Here is a 27,621-nt window from a genome sequence, read left to right on the forward strand (position 1 = left end):
GGGATTGGTCCGTTGTGAACGATTACTGGTTGTTAGGTTTGAATTATTCAGGACAATGTTTGTATTTGCTTTATTCTTCACTGTTTTTCCAATAATATTCCAACATTTCGTGTCGCTGCTTTCAGCTTTCACTTTAATTTGTACAAAATGCTTGACTTACAATGTCTGCCACCTAAGTTACATAATTAATCAAAGAAACTACTCCATTTGACTTCTTGCACAGAATGACAAAGTTTGTAAGTAACCCTCATTTTTCAGTCTTGGCACAACCTACCAATCATACCGCTAAAGCTTTGAATATATCTCTGAATGGTAGCAACATCTCCTGCAGTCGGCCACTTGTAACGAAGGCTTCACGTGCAGGGTGTGACGTAAGCGTAAGTGGGGGGAGGGGGAGACGTTGGGAGGTGTAACATGGCTCTACTAATTTCGCAGTCTCATGGGCTCGAGCTGGCACCGCGCATTTGCCCGCCTGTTGCCACAATCCCGTCTTACTCAAAGGATTAGTCCTTTTAAGCAAATAATAAAGAATTTAAATAAATTGAATCTGACTGAGATTCCTTTGTAATGCAACATTTTGCGTTCTCATATTCACAGACTTGCGTATTTATTTTTTGTTTCGCAGAACGTGGGTGGCCAATTATACATGGCTAATGATAGTAGTCGGAGAATAACCTTGGAACAAAGAGCTTTGCTGACGTCATTGTCTAAAGATTAATAATTTCTAAATTGTGTTTACATAAAGGCAATAGTATTAATGGGTCTGTTATTATCTATAATGTTCGCAAAACGCCCAATTACGAAGTCACGCGAATTTTTTAAAGGTATTTTAACTGTTGCGCTGCGTGCAATTGTCGTTGAGCGCGACAGTATAATTCGGAGCTGCATAGATGGTTGGCTACAGCAGTCGGCACTCTGCGAGTTGCACATAAAAGCATCGATCTATTAGTAGCTAGCTAAAATAGTGGCAGTGTATTGTGTGGCTGTGGCTGGCCGGGCCTGTCAATTAGCCGGTAGCAGCGCTTCGCCTGTCGCCTGTCACGAACTGTACTATGTAAAATTTAGTTTAGTCGATTGTCGGTTATTTTTGGAAAATGCTGAATTCATTGCGTGTAACGATTCATAGAAACTTTTTTAATTAGTCTCATACTTTTTTAACAGGATGAACAATGGTTTTGGAAACATTATCCTATTTTGTTTTCTGACATGAAAATAATTGTTATGAGTGAGTAAAGACTTTCGAAACTCATAAACTCGTTCATGTTGTTCTAAGTGACCGTACTGTACATAACTGGCAGTAACCGACAATTTGAATATTTTATCGTGTTGTATTGTTCCGCTAGCTGATTCGTTAATGTAGTTTTGAACACCTCGCAGTACGCTTACTCCGGATGCGTGTAATTTGGACGCGTCCACTATTACGTTCGAGTGTACTGTACACGGTACATGATAGGTAAAGACGCCATGATAGCTACATAAGTGGTTTCCAGTGTCACTCGGTCCCTCCTCGTGGCCATTTCGTGGGGACCACTCAGTTACCCAACATTTTAGGAACAATAAGCGACAAGAGAAGGTAAATTTACATTCACAGCTGAATTTGCATGGAATTATATTCGTGGCCTCATGAATAGGTCCAATTCCCAGCCATTCCGGGTTAATTACCCTCAGCTCGTAGACCATAGCATTAGGAATTAATCCGGGACTACAACGTTTGAAACAGAGCAGAGACACTAAGTAGCTTTCATTGTTGCTTTTAACTTTCTGCTTCGATTTTAACTTTCCTAACTACTCGGGGAACCCTAAATCTTCTAACCACGAGGGAATTCTTGTCCAAACGATGGTAACGAACAACTTTGTAAGAAAAACTGTTGAAAATTTTATCATATTTGTCAGCCTCATACATAATAAACATCTACTTACTTTAATCAATGTGTGGAACGTATTGGACCGGTATTCCAAAATGGCAGAATACGGGTCGAAGAGTTTATTCACCCCTTCCTGGCATCATGTAAGGTTTCAGTGTGTGTAATTTAATAACATTGAAAAGCGTTAAAGTATACACTACGTATACTTAGTCGCTATTGATTTGAGTCGGATTTAATACTAATATGAACGTCTCTTTGCTTTATTCATTTAGCTGTAGTATTCAAGTTTTCAGTAGTTGCGCGCGGTACCATTCGTTGGGTTAACTTTTCTAATTACAGTAATTTGGTTCGTGATGAAGGACATTTGTCTGTATAAAATAACACGGTCTTTGGTGAAAGGGATACTTAATTATTTACCGATAGATTGAGTTACTAATGAACGTATACACGGAGCTTTCAAACGGATTACTAAAATAGATTCACTGACTTATTGGTTAATCGTCGTAAGCGCAGCTTTCGAGCGTAGGTACCTATGAATGGATGTTGGTAAGATCCTCAAGTAGGACGAAATGTAACGGTATTGGAATCTACATCTATAGATTTATCTACAGCGCACCATGACTTAGTTTATACCTAGGTAAATTCTCTACTAGCTTGTAACGATATCGAACGCAAGTCCTGTTTAAAGTAATCGAAATAGGCACTCTAGTTTCCCACGAAAGAACATGAGAGATGGATTGCTGAACTCTAAAAGATAAAAAGAAAACTTAAGCATCTGAATACTGAAGTCGGTTCAAGTTTCAGTGAATTCAGGTCAAATGAGACGTGTTCGCGTTACATAATAATATATGTACGTGTGTGTGTATATAGAGAAAACACTCAAGTCATCACAGTCAACAGATCTCGTGCCAATAAAGAGGCATCAAAGGTTGACTTGGCGCCGCGACGCCACCGCAAATACTTGTAATTCCGATCAACCGCGAATGACAAGCGTCCTCGAAAATGCATCCGCGCCATTGAATAAAGAAGTCCACTGCAATCCACTCACGTAGAAGTACAAACGGACAGACGGAGTGATGCGTCACGTGCACCCCGGTGCACTCTTTGCCCGCAACTTCAATTTAGTTAAAAGTAGTAGCTGAGTGCAAGCGTGATCTAACTTCTCTCCGCGGCAGGAATTTGGTCTTGCTTTTTCAAAGCCCGAACAACTTTATACCACAGAAATGCGGTGACTGGAAGCGGTGCGCGCTTGCCGAAACTCCTGGCTCTGTTATAATGCGATTTTTATTACTTTAGTATTTTTTTTTACTTTTAAATCACGAATTAAAATATTTTTTTATAATGCATAACCAGTTTGATAAAATTGATCTTTACTTAAAGTATTAGTTGTAGCTAGCTGTTATAATTCTAACGGACCAAACACAATGATGGGAGTTGATATTCAGAAAGAACTGCCTAGTCTTATTACAGCCAAAACAAACTACACAGCATTCCAATTTCGATAGTGATCAAGTACTTTTTACATACAATACTCTGACCACATACCTTCGCATGTTCGTGTTAAAAAACCGTCTAATTTAGAGTGGGACGCATCTACAGCTTGCACCGTCTCTTGTTTTATTTTAGGAGACAACACCAACGAGAAAGTTTTTCCACGGCGTATATCAAAATGTCTTTTGCTAAAGCCAGCTAAGCAGAGCAGACTGCTTTCGTTTATAATTAATTTTGGCTGCAAACTTTACGCCACGAATATCTTTGTAACTCCAAGTTACTATTTTAGGAATTTAATACGTCCTTGTTTGGTGGAGAGCTCTCGAACCTCGACAATTTAAATATCTTATAAGGGAAGTTTTGTTTGTGGTAAGTGAACATTTTTTTACCCATTAACTTAATAACTGCTTCCCTGCTCGCTAAAAATTAAAATAGTTTTACGGTACACCATGTATGTCTTGGAGAATATTCGTAAAGTAAAATGTTAATAAGAACATGGCTCTCGAACAGTTTAATAAACAACTAATTTATTCATGAAATCGAATGTAAAAAATATGTATGTATCATGTTAAAACGACCTTTGTCGATGTTATCACTAAACCATCCGTGTAGCTAGTCGGATTCGAGTTTTTTTAACAATAGCTGTAGCAACGACATATGTTTCGTCAGCCGGAACCGCCCTACGACATTAACATACAGTTACCGACCGTATAAAAAAAGCCTTTTTAAAACTGTGACATGACAATGATGCGTTAACATTCTGACAATACCCTGTTAGAGGTAAAATGGGAAGTGGCGTCCATTTAAGTAGGTATTCACGTTTGAGGCGTGTTTACAACGCGCATGGTTCTATAGTACTAACAGTCGGCCGGTAATGCTTAGTCACAGCGCTGCGGAACTTGTTGCCTTAACGAAATTTTTATTAATGATCTTTCGGGCCTCCGAGGAAGTCTGATGTGCGTGTAATTCGGCTGCGGTCTATTTGGTACACATTTGTTTTCTGTTTAACGAACCGCGCGCATAATAATATTTCACTTTGTACTATCAATCACGAGTCGACGCGCGTAAATATTGGTGATAAATATTCATGTCGAAGTTCGATTACTACTCATATATTACCCATTACGTTCTCGCTCTCAGGGATTATGCGGCAAGAATCGCTGATATCTTAATAAATAGTACCATTAAATATTTTGTCGTGACGCGATTTATGAGGAGAGAAGCTTAAGCCCATTCTATATTAAATTAATTCCTTTTTTACGAGTGTTGCCTCCTACGCGTGTTCCGTGGGGACTATTATGGTGGTGCGTAACTTATAATAATTTAATGCATCGCCTTCCCATTAAAATCCATTGAGTGTCGGCGGAGTATCAGAGAGCATTCAATCGACCAGAAGGTAACCACAAATAAAATAAAAGTTTACTGTCGCTTTATGCGCAGAATATTAACTTACCGCATATTAAATATCACGCTTTATACTCTTTGTTCATTTGTTTAAGTGGTGCGGAACCGGGATAAGCTATGGGGAGGTAATACTCCAATGATAATGCCTGAATTTTTGACCGAATATATACTGAAGAACTTTAGAGTTCCCGTATTAAGTCAAATATTTTGTTATTTATTTTAATCCACGACTTTATACACAGTTAAAAAAATAGTAAATAAAGCATTTCATTTGGTTACAAAATTATAGGATCTGTGGACATTTCATTCATTGTCAAGAGGAGCCAGTAAACCAGAGCCGACTGACATTAAATGATTAAATTCAGGGTCATGTTGGGGGCCGTTACAAAATTATTCCTACTTAAAAGCCTTTGCTTAATTAACGCTGCAAAGATTTATCACGGGTCAATCTCGACCATTTATTTTATGTGGGTTCCGCCATTTCGAATACCTACTAAATATTCAACAAATATACGTAGAATGTCCGTTTGCAAATTCTATTTTTTATCATTCACTAAAAGTCGGTCTAATACATCTAGAAGTTTTTTTAAACAGTGTGTTGTTTATGATGATTCGATTACAGTTTTCCATAATTAAGTAACTTAAAGCACGACTTTATTCAAACGATCTTCATATCCACCTCATAAAAATTGAATTACTAAAGAATTACATGTTTGTTGAATTCTTTTAGGGAAAATACTGTTCGTTGGGTGACATTAAGAATAATATGATTAAATTATATTCACCCGAGGCTCGTCTGAGGCAGATGGCCCACAAAATTAAATACCACCTGTAGTCTAGTAGACCGGCCCGGCCAATGATTACGGTAGGTTTGACTCTAATGGTCTACTATCATTACAATTTATCGTTCAGACTATTTATTTGAATTCAAATTGAAGAACGGAACGAGTTTTGAATTGCATTGATTTAAATATTTATAGAGTTTGTTTACTTAAATTATATAATTAAAATTTAAATAGAACTGATCAATGTTGGTCTTTTTAAGAAGAAGTAACACTTGATAGAGTAACGAGTCGGAATGTTGGATGGCGCGCGTGGGCGTCATACAAAAGCCTAGGTGCTTATTATTGTATCAGTGAGAAATATCAAAAGTTAATGGCCGCGAGTCCGCCGGTTCACTGGCTCTTCGAAATTAATTTAAAGTGCATGGGAGTGTTAATTATGAGGCCAAGTAGCCATTATAGGAGTAAACAGATGAATCATCTCGTTTGCACGCTAATGTTATGCAGATACAGCTTATTGTAGAGAATAAAAAGGTTTTTAAATAAAGAATAAAGAGCACTGAAAAAGTTTCAAAGATTCGTAAAGTTTTGAAAGCTTCGCTATGATTAAATTATTCTCAGAATGTACGTCATTATGCTCTCAGAAGCATGGAACCTGGTTTAAATATTCAATTGCAGGGTCAGAAGTAACTATAGTGAATGAAACATGGATTAAGCGAGTGATTTAATACCCATAAAACCATGTGCACACTGCTAGGAATCTTTCAATGACTTTTTTCCGCTATCAACATTCGTTAGGTTTATGGTAGTCATTTAATCCCTTTATAGTCTGTACGGCGCGAATTTTATGGCTATAAATGTATGTTTTCTGTGGATTTGCTTTTTAAGTCTAGGCATTTTTGCTAACAGATGGTTCGGAAAACATTCACAGTTATCTTCTTCATGTGTTGCACAGTTATAGACAGTCATATTCCGACTATCAATAGCATCGAAATCCCTTAACCGCATTTTATAGCCAATTTTTTATTAGGTTTCTTACTTAAAAATAATTTTAAAAGGATGTGCGCATAAATATTTGTATAGGTACTTCCCAGGTACATAATTAGAATTGGGATGCAAGTAATTCTCGTTTCTTTTGATAATCTGAGGGTTCTTTTGAAAAAACGTTCGCGTCTTAACGTTCAATGCGTTAATTATTTTCCGTTCCTTTGCGAATTGTACGAGCGTGGCTTTGTTAACGGCGTGTAAAGATTAAAGCACGAGATTGGCCACGCCCAGAGCTGATTGTTGGCGGTGATTGGTCGAGCGCACTCTTTGTTGCACGCCGCTTTGTTTAACATCTCAAATTAGCGATTACTTACCTACGTTAGTTAGAAAGTTGCACGGAGCCGCGTGGGCATGGCGGCCGCTCGACTTAGTGCCTGCCATCAACCAATCGTTAGCTATTCCGTCAGTTAATTCACTCAAGATACTGCGCTTCTTTATGCTCGTCACAGATAAACGCTTGCGCATTATTCAGATTCAATTTGCCGTAAAAGCGTAGATTGTAAACAGAAATAAATGACTTAACGACCGATGCACATAAAATCGTTCTTTGCAAGTTTCATTGCCTCAATATCGATGGCCATAAAAGGCAACCATACAGGTATTTACGCTCTTCACCATGTGCAGTTATTATAAAAACATACTCGCATTAATTGAAAAACTAGGCTTGTAAACGAGAATAACTTTCAGGCCAGCTTAGCCGGTACTTTATTTTTACTGCGAGGCTCTTTAATAACGTTTTAATTTTATAACCGGCAATATTGTGTTAAAACAATTAACTGTCTGATTTATAATCATAACTTCGTTGATTACACGGTATCGTTTAATACTGATCGTTTGCAAAATTCACTGAATTTAATTAATGTTTATAATTTGTTGCACGTTGCTTCTGTTAACTAGAATTAATTATTAATTTCATATAGGGTTATAATTACTTCTTGTTCGCACAACTTACATAATTCTTAAGGACTAGCGCATATTCCAGAATTTTACCTTAAATATTGTTGTGTTATTTGAATACGAAAATCTGTTAGATTTAATTGTCAAATACAGTTTGAAATACCTATCCTTTACTTAAGTTTCATTTATAGCCAAAAAAACATGTTAACGAAAGCACCCAAAAACCATAGACATATCGAAGAAATGCGACTCATTTTCTATGCTTAAGCATACCCGAACACTGCAGACTATTCAATTCAATTCAATTCTACTAAACAGTCGGCCGACTGTTGGCACGATGCTTGGCAATTCTATTTTTAATTATATCTTGTAAAAGTTTATAAAAGTTTTCAGTGGGTGAGTTACACAAGTCAGATCAAATACTTCTTCGATACTAAAACTAAATATTATATTAGCATTATAAAAACAAAATGTGAAGACAATGGCTTTCATGCGTCATGCTGAACAGGTGCAGCCAGTTACTGCTGATTTATTATAATTTATTTACTTTTTATAATGTAACCTTCGCGGTTCCTGGTCCCAGGTATTCAGGCGTGGCCCTTTGTTGAATAGAATTTATTAAGTTTGAATACAATTTTCATGTGAGAGCCTTTCCTTGTTTACGTAGAATTAAGTAATTGTTTTTCTTCTTGCATTTAATATTTCCTAAATGTTAATGTAAAACACATTTTCCTTTTGTTTTTTTTTTAGGTAAGTAATTGAATTTATGATTTTTAGTTGCTAATACCACGAAGTAATATTCGTAAGGTCTGACAGGCACTCTAAATAATTACCAGTTTTAGTACATCAATGTCAACACATTAGGTACCTCAAGCAAATGCGTCCGTGATGCGTGATTGCCCAAATCTTTTCAACAGACGAATTTGAATCGTTGAGAGCGTCAAATCAATTCGTCAAAACAGACAGCTACAAAACATACACAATTATAAAACTAAATCAAGTATTTTGTTATTCATCATGTTCGATAATGTTAGTCTAAAGATACCCAACACGGAGTATGGGCGTTTCAATCCTACTTATATTATAAATGTGAAAGTTTGTGAGAATGTATGGATGTATGTTTGTTATTCAATCACGTAAAAACGGCTGGACCGATTTGATTGAAATTTGGTATGTAGATAGGTGATACCCTGGATTAACACATAGGCTACTTTTTGTCAACTCACCACGCGGGCGAAGCCGCTGGCGGAAGCTAGTGTTCTATAAAAACGGTTCTCAAGCATAAAACTGGTCCTTAAATTGAATAAAGTCGTGATTCTTTTGTTTTTAACCTTTTGATCCCAAAATTCGTGTAGGTAGTTTGTAACGTCCTTGTCATGTCTTTCAGAGTTAATTTAGTTACCTAAATGAGCCGATAATTATAGTTAAATGATCGTGGGTGAGCTCATCGCGTGCGCATGCCTCGAGTCCAGTTGATATGAACCGTTTAGATCGAGCAGATGACAAAATATTATAAATATGAAAGAATCACCATCTTTCAAGAAAAATCCTACTTATAAAGTATTGTTTTAAGTATTTGGAAACACAATACATTTAAAAAATTGGGTATTAACTACACTTGTGTCATCGTCATGGTCTATCATCCACATTAACTTTATAGTTGTAATTTTTATTATTACGGCTGTAAAACTGTCTTCAAATGACGCTCACACGTTGAGAAATTTTACTCGTGATGTATTCTCAGCATCTTAATGCATATTACCAGTCAAAATATTCAACTTAACTTTGACATTGAAATAAAAACATTTGGCTTTGACTTTATTCTTATCATTGGTACGTAGACTTACAATTTGTTATATGAAACTTAAAATACGTGGCAGTATATACCTAGTAGTAATTTGTACTTTGTATTTGCTACATAAAGTACAAATTGGTCTGGAGAAAAACAAAATACGCACGAATTCAGGCGCATTCATGCGAATTCACGCGCACCGAGGACTCGGTGAGAGATGCGCTAAGTGAATACTAGCCTAATTTTATAGATAGCTTTAGACGGTCATATGTTACATGAGAGTATTAACCCTAATAAATATATTTTATTTATTAAAGAAGTTAGATTAACTTTACAGAAATGACAACCATACTATTTCATATTGTAACATTAATGTTATCCATTTCTGATATGATGAACCATATAAGCTTCTATTTTCAGTAACACAAATATAATATGCTGCCTATACAGCAAAATAAATGAATATTTCACGGGTATGTACTTTTTAAATAATTCATACGTTGGTATCGTTATTCGGCGGGACATAGGCCGGCGACTAATACATATTTAACAAACCTTCGCCGACCCCTAATAGAGACAATGAAGCTCTTTAGTGGTATCGCAAAATAAATTTGAACTCCTCAACGAAACATCGCAATTACTCGACTCAATGAACGCAAATCGATTCAGACGATGCTCTACGACCTTCTCGATTCTCGTTATTGTTGAAAATTCAAGTGTAAACTTCAATATTTTGTGTTGAGACCAGCAAGCCGAAAGGCGCTCGTTTGTCGTCCCGTAATAAGATCGACCACTCTCCACAATAATAGATAATTTGTTTAGAGTAAAAAAACCTGCAAATGGGCCTAAAGCCTATAATAAAAACAGAGATATGGCGCTGGTGGGTCGGATCGAGAAATGAATTTAGATTACAGGTTAACGCCGACTAAGTGTGGGTTGCCGGTTCACCTGTGCTTGAAAAAACAATCGGGTAAAAAACGGTCAGCGGATGAGGCTCTTCAGGCCGTCACGTGAGCCCGGCCATTTTAGGAGGACGCTTGTCAATCTGCCGGCTTATTATGAGTGTTACCGTATTACAAAAAGCATTTCCAACTTCGTAACTGTTCACTTTTTATAATACAAAGTATGAGAAAACTTCAGATAAGATTTAACGTTTTTTGTCACTTAAGGTTTCTTTAGATAACGCTGCCTAATTTTTTTAATCCGTAATAAACGACCGGCTACTTTTTCGTTGGGACGAAAAAATTCGGCACGTTCTCACCAAAATACAATTACACGTGTAAACCCAATATTCATAAATGTTATTTTCCAATAACACAGCGTAAAATAAAAAAGCTGTGAGCGTTGGTTGCAGAGAGCGGGGCGGCCGGCAGCGTCGCATTAACGAACAGTAAAAATAAAAGCTTTCGACTGAAATTAATAAATTTTAATTGCATAAAAGTACAGGTTGCCGCCGGGTTTAAGTGGTAACAATCTACCATTCGCGTCTATATGGGTCGGGACACGACAGAATTAAACGTGTGTTCTGATACGTTCAAATAGACGATGATGGATGCGCGCCCATTATGTGGACGAACGTTCTAAATCATAGCGTAGAATAATAACAACTCAACCGGTTCCAAGCAGCATTAACAGAACGTTTTGATTTTGATTATTATTTATGAGAGGCCCATAAAAAAGACACGACAAACTCACAATGTACAAAGAAAACTTCTTTATGGTAAAAAATAAAAATCCGATTATCCCACGGCGAGAACCGTTGATGACAAGTGTCTCTTAAATCGAATTTTACACCGCTCAAACGTGTACAAGTAAAAAATCAAGTCGCCGATGGTCTTCGACACTCAATAACACGAACATCGATTCACAACAGAAATAAAGGCATGTCCACACTAAGCGGTTATATCGTAGTGACCCTTCTCGCTGCATCGGAACCGGTTGTGCGAGAGGAATAGTTTCGACGGGAACGCTATAAGCACGATTATTAAGCAGCCATAGTCGCTGTAGGACGTACCCAAGCCGTGACTAAATATGCCCACGCGTATAACTTATGATGCTTCAAATAATTCCCTTGTCCGCACCGCCTCTACCTCATGATCCGACGATTTTATTTCGGAAGCAACGTTTCATAATTAAATTTAACGCACGGTTTACGCAGACGCCATATAATGCGATTATAATTGACTTATGATCGAATTTCAAATACGCCTGACGCTAACCATTTTGTAGAACGTGGCTCGTCGTCATATTACTTATTATAGGGGTGACTAGCACCGGCTTACTAAGTCTAATATAGAATAGATTACTTTTATAATCTCCAATAACGATACAGGCTTAAAAATTACGCGTTTAATCTCATGCTTTTCAAAGGAGCCGCTACTCATTTTGATTCGATATCGGACAGCAAAAACAAAATGGCACCGATCGCGTATGAAAGTAAATTAAGTTCTCTTTGACATTCATTAGTTTCATAAAAATACCTCTCTAACTCGGAATAAAAAGGCGGCGAATAAAAGCTCGTTAAAATCACTCGCTCTTCGACCCTGAATAAAAGTTTCGAACGTACTTTTTACCTACGTGGATAAAAAGAGAGGGCAGGAAGTGAAGCGTATTTAATCATTACAAGCGCGGCAGTCATTTTTTCATCTCCTGAATTAATTTTAAATTTGATTCTATTAACATAATAAAATAAATCAGTGAGTGCCCTCGGGCAAGAGTGAAGAAGTAATCTTGAGTGGGGATCTGTGAGATTTGAGGTCGAGAGGTTAATGTTGATTTGTTTGTACAATTGTGTACATGTTGTGATACTGCTCGTTACTGACCGACGTCTGTCGGTCGTGGTGCGGACTCTTTGAGACCGTTAGCGTTTTTGTCGGTGGTCCGAGACAAAAACTAATACTGTGGTGACCGAACAAAGGCTCCGTAATGAAAAGGTGATGCTAACGTCCAAATACAGTCTACTACACAAGATTTGTTGTAAAAAAGGCTTGTTATGCAATTAAATTATAATGATGGTAATTTGTTGTGACAATCTGTATCATTATACACAAAAATCTTTTTAATTTCACATACAGAAATGGCCTGAGGATCAGTTGAAATACCGCATGAAATATTAAAATATTTCTTCGTTAATATGAAAACAATGTTTAGAAAATCACAGCACATTTTGCATCTTATTTTGAACAGAACAACAGAATACGCTACCAGTTTATAATACGCAGTAAATCACAGTATTATTTGATTTATGTACATTGTGTGCAGAGCCAACTCACGAATCATTTATAAGCACTGCAGAGACTGAATGCACAGAGTTAAAAGCTAAATACAGGGAACAGGGGGACCTAAATGCTTTAATACAGTATAGAGGGTACATGAGTGACCGGTGACCACCGTACAAGTGTGTTCGGAATACTAAGCGGTATTTCATGTTTACACCGACGAACATATTCGTGGAAGAACCACGACTATTCAATCATGGCTGATTCTGCAAACAAATTGTGTTTGCTACCCAAAATAGCTAGTGCGCCTTTATGTTGGACATATTCTCGTTTTAGGTTTCTAGTTAAATTGGAACATGTGTTGTGTGGAATAAAAGGAAAATGGATACAAACAAAATGACAATGGATGTTCTATTAAGTATTGGTTCTGGTTTGTTTACATAATTTTCTAATAAGTTTAAGAATACTTATTATTTTCATTTTAGTCAGCATGTTACTCTGTCCCAATCTATATAATATTATACAACTCTACAGGATCCAGTTTTCTCATACCACATTGGAGTCTTGAACCCGTTATTTTAAAATGGCTTCCAACGTTCTAAAATCAAAATCTAAAAGCTAGGATTGGAGGTTGTCATTCTCCTACAATGTTACACGACTTTGTATGCAAAATTGTGATTCCAAATTCAAAGTTTTACCTCAACCGGTAGAAAAAAACGAGAGTTCAGTTCTTTTTTATTAGAAACGTATAAAATCAATTTTAAAGGAATCTAGAAAAATAAAATAATTTGTGAATTTGTTTTAGATTCGAAAATATTATTTCTTTGACGAATGCATCTAATACATTTTCATTACTTATAGAATTCATTTTATTTACCATGGAGCTATTTTTTTAAACAGCAGGTATAGAGATAGTCCCCGAGGACACGGGGGACCACACAATCCAGGTGTGCCCCGCATGGGAAGGGCACCGCCGGGTCCTCGTCGAGGCGTTGGGCGGCGGCGACCTCTCGCGTCCGGCCCTGGTTCAGGCCATGGTCCGGGGCGAGAGGGAATGGGATGCCGTCGCCTCCTTCTGCGAAGCGGTCATGCTCGAGAAGGAGGAGGCGGAACGCCAGAGAGTTCGCACCTCTCATCCCGGCCGCCGCGCTGGACCAGGTAGACACCATAGGCGCCGGGTGTCGCGATATGACTCCCGGCCACCGTAGGCGTGGGTCTGTGGGCGGTGAGTTCGGGTGGCTCATCGTCCCTCTGTCTTCTTAGACGACAGACCCGTGTCGACGGCGCGCGTTGTTCCACGCGCTCCTCAAAGAGATGTCAGCAACCCCAGCGGGGCCCAGCAGGGCCAAGGCCTGCCGGGGCTGCGGGTTGTTCGAAAGAGATACCGCGGCCCTGGTACATAAAAGGCCTATGACGGAACACGACGGTTTTTAGTCAGTAAGAGTCTGACACTCCCTCACAGCTGCTAACCCACAGCGGGAGGGGTCATTTGATGATTTTTGACGTCGGAAAAAAAAGGTATAGAGATAGTTTGTACACAATATGAAAACACTAGTCTTTAATACAATACTTATGAAACAATTTCAATATTAAACTGAAGTGTACGATTAAATTCACAAATAATACCTAAATAAGCCGCTTTATGGTTACCATAGGTAGTTACAAATATAATCAAACAAAACACACTCGACACACAAAACCACATACATAATGCTTCAGTAGGTAATGACATCAGGCCATCAATACAAACGGAATTACTAACTATTGAGTTACATTCAGAATTTTAGATTGAAAACTAAACCTAATCGAAAATATCAACAACCACATAAATGATGATTTTAATTTATTTACTCTGTAATAAGGTAATAATGATTTAAATAACAATTTGTGAAATTGTATTGTGCTATTCGACGGTTGATAAAAGTGATTCGAACAAGTATTGAATGGCAATAATAATCCTTTAATTGTGAATATTGAATTAATATCTACAAACTGTTTGATATGGAATTCATATTATAGGCTTTAAATGTAATAACTTCAGATTTGCATTAAATACAGTGGTTTTATGTAATTTAAACGTAACATTTGAATGTTTTCAGCGGAATCAATTTTGTGGGGTTTCAACATACATAAATACTAAGAGTACTTAGGGATACAGCTATAATCTAAACATAGCTGAAAACAAATATTATACATGAAGTGTTAAGTTAAATACAAAAATCTTAGCCACTCAAAGCATTCTGTCTTTTGCAAAGGCAATAAGCGCCGTAAGTAGGCACTCCACTGTTTTTATATCAACAGTAAAATGCGCCATTAATAATTTCAACACCACCAAGGAAAACATTGCTTAGCCCATAAATATCCCCCTTAATGGCAAAGCCCGTAATATTTCTTCCCTCATCTACATTACTTCTGCAAAAATAACAAAATAGTGTTCGCAGATTGCCACAGCTCGATAAGCCTTGCTGGACTGCATAGAATGAGGCACTTCAGGAGTGTACCTTTGTTATCTGATGCAAGCAAAAACGAATCATAACGCGACGGATTAAGACTGCCTTTTGTATTTAAAACTTTTATCTGGCAGTTCCACTGAGGTACTGATTTGTAGTCGAGATAGGCACGCGAATGATGCTCTCGGTGGCCGCAACAAGGACACAAGTAAAATAAAACTACATATTACTACGTGCAGATAAGGAACGTCCGCCTCTTACGACTCTAGTTATTTTTATACCGCATCACGCTTGGTCAAATGCTAGAGTTTTGTAACTCTGACTCAGTTATGATGTGATGAAAGCAAATATTAGATGAAATATTTTATTTATTTAGGACAAACCAGAACGAAAATATGTAAGGAATTACGGGGGAATGCCACCGTTTTCCGTCGGTCATAAATCTGTGACGAATATCTTTTAAGTGCTCATCAGTTCTTACATATAGCAATGGATGGGAACCCGAGATCGTTTAAGTAGCGTTAGTCATTGCGGTTTACATACAATACACAGCTCACGTTTTGTATGTAGACAGGTAGACAGCTAACAAAATGATTAACATCGCGGACGCAAATTAGCAGTCGGATCGCAAAATAAACACATCACCGTGGAGCGTCCGTCAGTACGTCGCGCCAGCCTCACCCATTACATATTTATAACATCTTACATGGACTCAAAACGACGTTAAATTTTCATATTCAGCCAACAGCGGGCTAACGTACTGGCAATCGCGTCACGTACAGCCATATTAGACAAGTTTTCAATGAATTTTAATGCGGTCCAAGATGCCCCCGACTTGGGATCGACCATTCAGTGTGGTCGGCTGCAGTGATTGATCGAATGTTCAAGTAATCTGACCTTACATCGATTTAATCGTCCCATGTTGTGATTTTATACGCTAGTCTGCCGTATAAGGATCTTTTTGATCGTAGTTTTGAAGACTATTTTATACAGCAGAGGGGTATATTAAAGACAATTTTGTTTGCTCTAGATTTTCTTCTCTCAGTTATAATTAGAACTATCAATTAGCAAGCAAAACAAACAAGCTCAATCACATTTTTAATAATAATAGCAATCACTCACCCTTTAATAAAAGCAGCCTTTGTAAGGCAAACTTGAAGATTCTGTATTTTTTTTTACAAGGTCAGACGAATAAGTTGAATTGTTTTGGGCACAATATTTGAAATCTTTTCATGTCATGTTTTAAGTAAACGTTTTATGTAACAGATAAGTTGACTAATAGGAACTGTTCGATCAAGAATTTATGTATAGTTAATAACAGGCCTTCTTAGAATCGGCCTTGCAAAACACTAAATTGAATATCGTTTCTTGGAAATTACACTTACTCATTTGGAATGGTTGCCTATAATTTGAAATGTATTCCAGTTGCTCTTTCCTGCGATTGTAGCTTTAAATTAAAACCTTGTTTAGCTAAATGCAAGCTTTAATTAACATAGTGCCACAATAGTGCGTACTATTTCAAGCCAATGTTGAACAAACAAAAAATATTGACAGTCTGACATTTATTCTTAAGTGCTATGTATGTACAATGTACATTATGTACAACCTTTCAATCAGTATTTTTGGAAACAATTTCATTGAGCATATAATATACGCAAGTGTATTGTATAACCATAAAACTTCTTCGTCGTAGAATAACGTACGGTACTCACGAGAAATTCATAAACGTTTTGTTTACGTCCATTTTATAGTTTAATAACAATTTTACAGCTCAAAACAATAAGCGGCTTTTATAATAAAACGCTGAATGTCTTAAACAAAATCGATTTATTTTTAGTGACATTATTGTCCTGAATGTGGCCCATTGTTTGAGGTCGTAAAGTGCGCGTGTGTGCACTTGCTAGGGTTCGCGAGCCTTAACTGCACTTTGTAAATATTCATGGGGCAATAAACACATCGTGTGCCAAGGATTGCTCGTGAATGACTAGATTACTAATACAGAGCTTAGCAGGAATTCTGCGCTAAACAGCATTTGTAATTCCACGTTTAACTCGTTTATAAGTAAAATAAATTCCAACAGTATTTCTCGAATGACAAATCGGAGCATACAGGGATGTAATTCTGGAGCTCGTTCTCAGGGGACAGCCCTGGCGTACGTATGTGTGTGTGCTCGTGTATGCAGATACTAATTTCGCTTTCGGCGACGTCGGCGTTTAACATTTGGAACGCGGCGCGAGTTTTAATTTGTGATCAATTATGCGAGGGCACTGTTATTTATCGTTGTTTTATTTCATTTGCCTTCTCACAGCGGCTGTGGGTGGTCCGATCACGATTTTCGGGTTGCGATGTTCACCAATAAGTTCCACTGATTGCGCCACAGAGTTAGCAATGTGATAACAGGGTCACACTTTCAAATTATATCGGCCGTTTGTTGAAACTGATATGATATATTTTATTGTTATTACTTGCATTTAGGCGCTTTCATATTTTGATGAAGATTAACTTTGAACCACATATAAGGCTTAGAAGTTAACTTCCCCTGTTATAAATCCAAACGGGTACAAAGTTTGTTTATTACCTAAAAGCACACGCATATATCATCCCCACACTTAAGGTAATTAACTGTAACATAAAAGGAGGGTCGATTTATTAAGGAGGAAAATTTTGCGGTTAAGCATTATAATAGGCAAAACAAATAACAGAGCGAACAGAATAATCAATAATTAGTAAAATGAATATACTTATTGTGTACAATATACCTAAAAACCTTTATTGGTGTATCTTGAGTTGATAGATAAAATTCCTGAGAGAAAAGAAAAAGACGAAGTAAAAATAGAGAGCTGTTTTTAATAGAAATTCCAAAATGTTAATACACGACTGCTTAGGTACCTTATTTATTTCTGTAAATTAAATAGCAAGAAATGTCCGAGAAATAATTTGTCGTGATTATGCCTGAAGGCTACAGCTCTGCAATCTAATTTTAGCCTCTCTTTGCGTTTTATGTACTCGTACTTCAATTACTGCACACATTTGACACTTTAACAACCTCAGTAATTTATTTGTAAATAGTTTATTTCAATCGCTTCAGGGATAAAGGGTAACGAATGACACATTCCAGCACGCCATATTTGAAACCACAGATATAAAAAGACAAAGACAAGGAAAACCTCATACATTCCAATTCTTCCATGATTATTGTCCAATAAATAAATGACGCGTCAATTCTATAATCTTGTTGATCTCTTGCGTGCCGCCATTTTGTTATTCCGAGCGCATCGGGCGCCCCACGACCGGTTAGCGGTAAATTGTTCCACGTAATGTGATTCTAATTGAGCAGCTAATTCCTACTGAGCATACACTGAGTTAATTAGCCATTGCCCTCAGTAAGACCGCTTCTTGTATTGTACAAACGTTTTTGTTGCCACCAACTTGGTATTACGGGATTATGAGCACATAAAAGTACTTATGCAATCAGCGGAAAAACTTTACCATAGAGCTTGGATTTGGAGTGTAAACTGCTTTGTAAGCAAAGAGAATCTAATGATAGAGAGCAGTGAATTCTCTTTGCGTTGTGCTTACTTGAGACATATACTCAATATAATATGTAGACACTAATAAACTTTGATGTAGATAAAACCAATAGATGATTCATCTCAGATGGGCTTAAACTGCCAAGTCAAAGTGAATATGAATAAGCTTTGACCGACCTGCCAGCCGCTTTGTATGTTAAAATGAGAACAACCTTTCGAAATTGCCTGAGCTTAAGTGTTAGTAATAGAACTATGGATTTGTTTAACGTTTTAACAGGAATCGTAATCTCAACAACTATTGTCAACAAAAAACGGAACTATCAGTATTCATTGAAATTAAAAGATAAAAATGACGAGTTTCCTAATAGCGTAGGAAGATAATAAAATTTCATAGATAAAATCCTTTGCATGATTTGTTTCAAGCGAAGCTCTGTTCAGATATAAGCACATCAAATATTATTTCCTTGTATTTTATGGCTTGAAATTACATCGATTTTATTGGAGATACTGTGGTCAATTATCGGTATGTAATAATGTGGTGTTCTATCGTTTTCCGGGTTACTGTACAGCAGTAACGTCGCTTCGAGAAACTAGTCACGTGTTGTTTAGTTCACGTTTATCTGTGCTTTGGCAGAAGACTTCGATTTACAAGGAACGACTGCCGATTGACCTCGTTTATGACCTCGATTATGCAGTATTCATTTAAAAGGAGAATTTATTCCTAGCCGATGTCGTAAAACCTTTTTACTTTTTATTGTTTCTACCTGCATAAACAAGAGGTTCGCATGTTATGAGAGGCGTAATTGCATATCGCTACACCTAGTAATTAGCTTGCGGAGTTCACAGAAAATTGATGTAAAATACTGGTGTTCAGCTGCAGCTTATTATAATAGAAACCGAGAGTTAGGAAAATGATTTAGCTGTCTTCCCAAACACTGCTTCGAAACAAAGTATTATTGATAAACATTATTTATGGAACAGAAATCATATTATTTCCTTCCCACACGACCCCTGTAAGTCCTGAGGTTTTCATGAGAGATCATTTCAATTACATCATTACATGACTACGAAGCCTTATTAGAGTAAGTCCTAAAATAGAAAAACTAGCAAAATATAAGATGGCAACTTAATTAACAGGGATGTATTTCATGCGAGGGCTGAATAGTTTTTAGATGAGATTATTAAAGCTTAGTTGAGTAGTGCTTGAATATGCGTGACATGCAAAGTGTATAATGGAGGAAGGAAAGATAAGTGGAGATGGCATAAGTCAGGTAGGTCGAAAGCCTTCTTTTAGGTCAAATGTCGTACCAAAACGCTCAGTTACGCTACTTTACACATCTGTGAAAAATTTAAGTTTAAGAAAAAAATTGGCGGTTTCCAAAGAAGGCGTATAGGAGTGGAGCCAGTTACGTTCTTTGTCTCCCAAACTTTTTTCTGATTCAGATTTTCTGTTATGACATCTCCGGTCGTCATTTTGTTCTCCATGGTATAATGTAAAGGGTGCAATAGTAACTAATGAGCGGTATTCCGTAGCCGTAAACTAAAGAGCTCTCGTCACCGTATACCGTCAGTGTGTTCTTGCTTAAGTGGATGTATGAGTAAATTATATGTATTTTATGCGTTGTGTTATGAACATTGTAAACTGTGTAAGAGATATTTGTACCAACTTTATCATCATCCTCCGAGCCTTTTCCCAATCATGTTCGGGTCGGCTTCCAGTCTAACCGGGTTCAGCTGAGTACCAATGCTTTACAAGAAGCGACTGCCAACTTTAATCCAACCTTTGTATTGTACCAACTTTAATCTATACTTATAAAGAGGTTAGTTTCGTGAATTTGTGACTTATATGCCATTGTAATGAGTCAAAGAAACGATTTGCAACATATTACTTGTGAATGTCATAGGTTATATTTTACCCGGACAAAGGAATGAGTTCCCTTGGATCATCCAGCTAGTAATAAAGCTATATTAAGTGTAATAAACGGTCACGTTTAGTATGTTACATTACCTATATGTTAGATACTATCATATTCAAATAGCTTCTCATTTGTTTCGAAAATGATTAAAGCTATGTCGATAATGAGTTTCCTCCTGCTACATCAAATATAATCAAGACACTATCTAATATAATACCTATCTAAAATTATCTATTAATATTTTACACGAAATTGCCTCAATTTTAGAGCAGTAAGTATTTGTCCCAATTTATTTGGTTACTACGGCTACATTAAAGAAATGTTATTTTTAATATCAAGGCCCCAACTTAATCTCTTTTCAAATAAAAATTATACAAAAAAAAATCTAATAAAAGTTATAGGTATTTTACACATTTTCGTTGGCGAATAAGCTTTGCTTCTTCATAATACATATACGTTCAGACTTTAAGAGTATCATTTCAAACATATACCAGCTTTAATATGAATCGCAATACATATTGTTTTCATTAATAACATATTGTCTTATAAGCTTGTTATAATATCTTTCTAAGTCTCGACAAGGAAAAGCGGAGAGCTTGTAGTAAAATAATTCGCTTAATGAACCAAAATTACCCTTTGTTCCCGTACCTGGGTAGTGGGTAGAGCATACTCCTTGTATATTGTATAGTTGGTAGTTAATAGCAGTCGTGTTTAAGAGTCTAATGATTTTCTTTATGTATTTAATAATATAGGTAGGTAAGTACGTCTGTATTTACTCAGTAGTTTTTGAATAAATGTGTCAGCGACATTCTGAGCTTTAACAGTCCACAAAACAGAATATGTTATTCAAAAAGTTTGTATTACATTTCTTTTTCTCTGTTTGTATTAGTTTTAAACAATAATTCTGTATTATTATAAAGTAATTTTAACCTAGAAGTTAAGTACTTAATGAGTTTAACTTACATAGTGAAGGATTGCGTGTTCTATAACACCATTTTAAATTGCCACCATAAATGCACATGCATTTTAAAATTCACGACAAAACGTCTAAAGAAAAACATGGCATATAAACTGTAAATTTACATACTTACAGAATTTTGTAAAAAAAACTAGTGAGGTTAAAACAAGGTAACAATTTTAACAGATCAGATAAAAACGGTGTGGGAATAAGGCGAAGACCCGACTACGAAGTCTGGTTACCGGTCGTCCTTGTAAAAAACCGACACCCGACTACCGGTAGCTGGTTGGAAGACGCTTGAAAAACCGTAGCAAATGTGTATACGATCTGTGAGCGGTGGGTGTAATGTATTCTGGGATTAAAATGAATTGCTTTTCTTCGTAACCCTTGGGTCGTGTGTGCGTTTTTGCTTGTCATTATCCAAGTTGACTTGGTCGAAGAAAGCATAGGCAATCTTTCAGCTATAATAATGGTCCCATTGAAGAATTGAATTTCAATTTCCTGACTCTTTTATATAAAATCCGCAATTTATTTAATAATTTGATTTACTAATTTAATAACACAGTTTCTTGATCAATTTGACATATAACAAAATGATATTCCCATGCCATAATTTACAATTAGAGCGGTTATAACTTTTCCAGTATTTTCCATCATTGTTATATTACATATCCAATGATCTATCAAAATTAATTACGCAGTTAATTAAGCGATATCAATAATTATACACATGTTTTAAAGCCGAACTGCAACTGTCAAGGGGCATTGCTGAAATGCGTTAATGAATGAAACTTGATTTAAATGAATTTAAAATTTTGTGCTCGTTTTTACGTGGATATAAATTTTAAATGCAACCTACTTGCTGACGGGAGCTGACACGGCCTTCTGGCGTTGTAAAATGATTTGTTAATGAATTAATCAGTTGCAGCTGACAAATTAATACTTGTGTATAATTTGTAAAATATAGCATGTATACTGACGCTTTCGGAATTAAGTTAAAATCTCAGGTATTGAAAATTTTAAGTCAGTTGATTAAAAGGTTCCGTTTTTATTTTTTACAGATCACCTAAGCATAATCTGGCTCTTCGCTTCTTGGACCAGGTAAGAATTAGCATGCATACCTAAGAATATACAATTCAAATCATAATTGTTTCCTGTGTGTCAGAAATCTGAATATCCATAAATATTTAAATGAAAATGCTTCATACATTTCTAAACGTATGTTTTACCATAGAAATAGAATATTTATTCGTTTCCATAACAACACGTATGCGCCATCAACAAAAAGATAATTATCTCAATATAAAGTCAACGTATGTCGACATTATCATTTCACTGGACGTGACTACTGCGTTCCAGTTTTTACTGTTCACCAGACTGTCTGGAGGTGTTCAACAAATGAATTTGTCCCTAAGAAGTGACTTCGTACGTGTTCGTCTGTCAGTCGGGTGACATCGTCCACGCCCCCGCCCCTAATTAGTACAGAAATAACGTCGAGAGATTTGTCAACTTCCGAGCTTTTATGGCATTCCTTTGAGGTTCACTCCCACCGGCCAAGCATGCGTCGAACATACAATATCTCACACAGGTACCCAAATAGATCGTTAACTGACTGTGAAATATTATTTCGAACTTTGGGGTGGTCCATGTTAATACCTCATATTATTCAGTTACACCGCCAGAACAAATTAATCTTGATTGCCGAATCAAGTTCATGTCTACGAAGTTTTGTTGTCCAAACTTTCTTGATGGAAAAAGTTTAAATATACGTTAGTGCTTCTTTGTTTTTGGAATCAAATTGTTGCAAATAGTTTATCTAGTATAAATTGCTTTGGCATATCTTAACTTTTGTCATTCGCCTTGAATTTAATTGTATTCCATTAACTTTTTAATGAAATTGTTGAATATATTCTTAAAACAGCATTCTTTATAAAACAAATTAATGAACACTTAGATAAAGAGTTCACATTAAGATATTCAATTCACATTGATAATCTTATTCCATGAAAACGAGAAGGGGTTACGCAAAAATGATAAAACTAAGTTTTCCAACGTCAATATTACCGCGAGAAATTAATCTGAAGCTAAAAGGGGGCCCTCGAAAGTTATCTGAGGAAGCTGGAGAGGGGTATGACCTCACAATCAAATGTCAAACAAAGTTTTATCAGCGCAAAGTTGACAAATAAATCCCCCGTCCCGCTAAAGAACTTTTCTCATAGTCGACGCGACGAGACGTGATCGCGCCGACTATATCGACCATCGCGCTTTGCTTATGTTTTTTGTTGCTGCGATAATATACTGTTTTACTTCCGACTTTTGGAAATATTCAAAACTTTTCCATGAAAGTTTTAATAGTAGAACTATTTAATGTGACTGAGAACACGTCATCTTGTAGCTGTTATAATAATTGACTGGGATGGTTAGAAACACGCACGGGTGTGAGACAGCCGTGTCACGCGAGTAATCCGGAGCTCCATAAAATCTGTTGGCGTGGAGACCCCACTCGGGGTTCGAATGAGGAACGACTGACATCTCCGCCCACCTTGTCTCCTGTGACAACGAGCTCGCTATATTTCTCGCTTATTTGTTAATACGCTTTTTGTGAAATGCTTACTAATTTTTTTTTTATTGGCTCTTCATTAGAGAGGAATTCAATATTTAATTTGTAATGTAAGTTTATCTCTCTTGGGTTAAACATAGTTTTCTAAAGTAATCTGATACTAGGCTGACTCCTATCCGCATCTTATTTCTGTAGGTATAATGAACGCAAACAACGTGAACAAAAATAAAATAAAGGTTAGTTTAAGGAACGTCGAGACAAACAAGAACATTCTTATTTGTACGGAAAGACGTCGACATGTCAAGAATCCGAACTTGGAACATACTCGGAGCACCCCTTTCAAACTGCTCCCTAACGAGCCAATGAGCAACTCTCTGAAAGAAGATTTAGTAAACAGTAACTTACAAGTTTCGTATTACACTTTGAAGAGTTCATTACTTTGCATTGTTTAAACTCGCGTTAAGTATGCTTAAACAGCTGTCATTTGTCAAGTGCTGGCCAAAAGTGATGGATGGCACGGGCGTTTCCGTTCGACTTTTAAAACAGGGGACTGTTGTAATGGGCCAGTATTGTTATTTCAGTCGTCGGAAACGTAACGAACTAACGTATGGGAATGTTAAAAGTGACGGGGCACATATATTTTATAAGCGTCCATTTGTCTGGAGGCGCATGTGTGTCTCCCTGTGCGCTGAAATATTTACGAGCTATTAGCGCAACAAGAACAAATACACAAGATGCGTCTCGGAAGCCGGATCACAGACATCTTTTAGCGCATGACTGATTTAACACCACTACAGAATTAAGCCTAAGTAATTAATGTCACAGCTCCCGCTATATTCGTGCCTTTTGAAGTTAAAACATATATTTGTTAATTATTTTATGTTAAATGGTGCGTTATTGATCTTCGAATTAAAACATTAAAACGGTCAACACATCAAAATTTCATGTCTATTATCTCACTGAAGAGTCACTCGTAAAATACGCCATTTCCTGTTATTATTTTGGTGTTGGCTAAAAAGCTCTGGAAAATACGCTCCCACTCTATTTAATTCAGACGTTTCTGAGAAAAACTGGGCATATTCGATTCAAAGTAAGAGCTTTTTGGAGGGTTTAATCTCCAATTCGACGAACAAATGTGAGTGCTTACAAATTAATCCCTGACGCCTTATTAACGTGATATACGGCCAGTATTAACGCAGTAAGTAATTCAATTTCACGATGAAAATCTGTTTAATGAGCCTAAGTTAATGTGTCCACCGTTAACAAATAAAGGCGCAGCGCACTGACAAATTGCTTAATTTTATTAAGTGGCTGTACACTTGGCCTGAGTGCAGTGTTTGTTTACCGGGACGTATCGCCGCGGTGAGCGACCCTCGCTCTAGCCGCGGCCCATAATGTACAAATTCACTGAACTGCTATATTAGCCGACTGCTACAAAGAAACGGTAATGGACCCTCATATATATGCTAATAAACTTTCCAAATGCGTTTTAAATTAAAATAATCCCGAATTTATATGTAAATTTGTGACCGCACTTTGTCCTTCGCGGCTTCTCGTTCCGAAATCGATTACATTACACGGATTCGAGCTTAGATCCGACGCAGATAAGTTTAATGAAGGGTTTTACTAAAACGGAGGTCCTTTACTACAATCCACTCGATTGGTGATTCCATCGGCTCTCGATTTCACTCTTAGATGAAACAAAAGCATGAAATATAATTTTCTTGGAAGCACCAAAAATATTTGTGTTATCATCGTCGCGTTTTATGTCGGTCGGCACCAATGTAGTTTTTGAACAGATAGTATTAATGAGGTTTTTATTTAGTCTTCCATTAGGCGTATGCGAGTATTATCTTAATTTTTATGAGACTAACCTTTTAGTCGCACTATCTTATAATATAAAAGCTCAAGGTTGCATTGACGAGACCACCCGCACATTCCAACTAGTTTCGATCTAGATGTGTCCGTATCCCCTTGTGTCAGTCCAATTAGTCATGATTAACTTAAATTTATAGGTCTGTTTAATGGTCCATTAACGAACTCACTAGTATCTAACGACTCCTTATTGTGATGCTTCAATTCCATAAAACACTTTCATCCAATTAAACAAGACGTTGATATTTGATCCCAATACGTTGATTGTCGCTCTCCATTAGACTTTATTACTTAAAAGTAATTGTATCAGCAATATGGTTGGTAACACGAAGCCCTTTGGCTGTAAATCACTAAAGACGCAACATTAGAAGAAAGAGGTATGTTTTATATTTTTCTCAAAGAGAAAATGTTTAAGCTTAATTTGAGCAGACATTCAGTAAGGTTTCATTTCGTTGAGAACGTGAAGTGGAGCGTTTTGTTTGAGATATTGCACATTTTGCCACGCTCGGCTCTGTTTGTGCTCGGACGGTATCTCACTACATTTTGAAATGCCGACTGTTAGGTTTTTGTATCAAATAACAAAACACGCGATCGCAGGCTTTATTCTGAAGTTTAGCTGATTGTGTTCCAAGGAAAATTTTCTTATTTAGTTCAAGTACCTACTCCGAAAGTCTAGGTTTGTTAGAATTACCTTATCAGCTGAGGTTACGTTATTTCTCTTTTGTAACCTTTTGAACCATATAGATTTAATATAATATCAGAAATATTGTTATGAACACGAAAATAATCGAGTTCATTTTTGAAATAAATAACACAATTTATATTTTTAATTATATTAACTTTCTCTAACAAAGTGAGTCGACCTTTCACATTTAAATTTCTAAGGGCCGAATGATGGCGTGGGCTATCGGTTTATATTGGAACACTAGAACCTTACGACTTCTAATAAAGAAAAATATAAGACTTAACTGGTATTTATTAGATTAATGTTGGCTCCACACAATAAATAGACGCTATAATCGAATGTACTATTAACCACGTAAATGTTGACATCCGAAAATATGAAAGCGCTGAGCTCCTTATGTATTGCATGATAAATGGTTTTCAATTTATACAGTGACAGCCACTGAGGAAAGCTTTCGGTTACAAATGCTTATGTTTTGAATGCACGCGATGTATGTAGCTGAAGTAGTGGGTATACCAGCACCGTACAACGCACTCGCGACTATGTAAAATGTAATTTAAGCTCTGTCCCGGTGACGTCACGATTTGCCTGACAATTTAATGTACGCTTAAATTGCAGTCATGTGAGTTAAAATGGTTTTACTGTACTGAGTTTGTATTTCAATAGAATTAAACGACTGAAAACACGATAAACCGTATCAGCATAAATTATAATGGAATATTTTACTCACATTTCAGTAAATGGCGTTAAACAGTTAGTGAAATGTAAAACGGTTGCAAAAGCCTGCTATCACACATTTAGTTTGACAAACACTTAACTAAATTAACTACCTATAGAACGAAATGAAACCAAAGTACAAAAGTCATACCCAACATAACTAACATGAAAAATGGAAACCATAACTTTGAAAATTTGAACATCGTTTATTTATAACAAGAAGGGTGGCCATAGCTTTCACCTCGGGCGATGGTTCATTAATCACCACCCTTAATACCTTCCTCGGGCTAAACGAATATGTTAAAGCAAAGACGCGAAGCTACCGACTTTTACGTTTTCAAACCTTGCCATAATCCTGATTCAGTGAAACGACAGACGAAAATAAATCGTACCCATTCTATGTGACTCGAAGGTCATTTAGAGTAGCACACTGC

The 27,621-nt window shown here is 36.7% G+C and overlaps 1 protein-coding gene across 5 annotated transcripts in view; it reads left to right on the top strand.

Moving 5' to 3' along the window:
* Positions 1–27,621, top strand: part of LOC110375899 (uncharacterized protein) — a 76,689-nt gene that overhangs the window by 14,334 nt on the left and 34,734 nt on the right. For all 5 annotated transcript variants that reach the window (XR_002429509.3, XR_007510732.2, XM_021334187.3 and 2 more), the window contains exon 2: positions 22,412–22,451. The gene's annotated coding sequence lies outside the window, so the exon portion shown is untranslated. The remainder of the gene's footprint in view (positions 1–22,411; positions 22,452–27,621) is intronic.

Source organism: Helicoverpa armigera, chromosome 8, assembly GCF_030705265.1.
Source record: "Helicoverpa armigera isolate CAAS_96S chromosome 8, ASM3070526v1, whole genome shotgun sequence".
NCBI lineage: Eukaryota > Metazoa > Arthropoda > Insecta > Lepidoptera > Noctuidae > Helicoverpa > Helicoverpa armigera.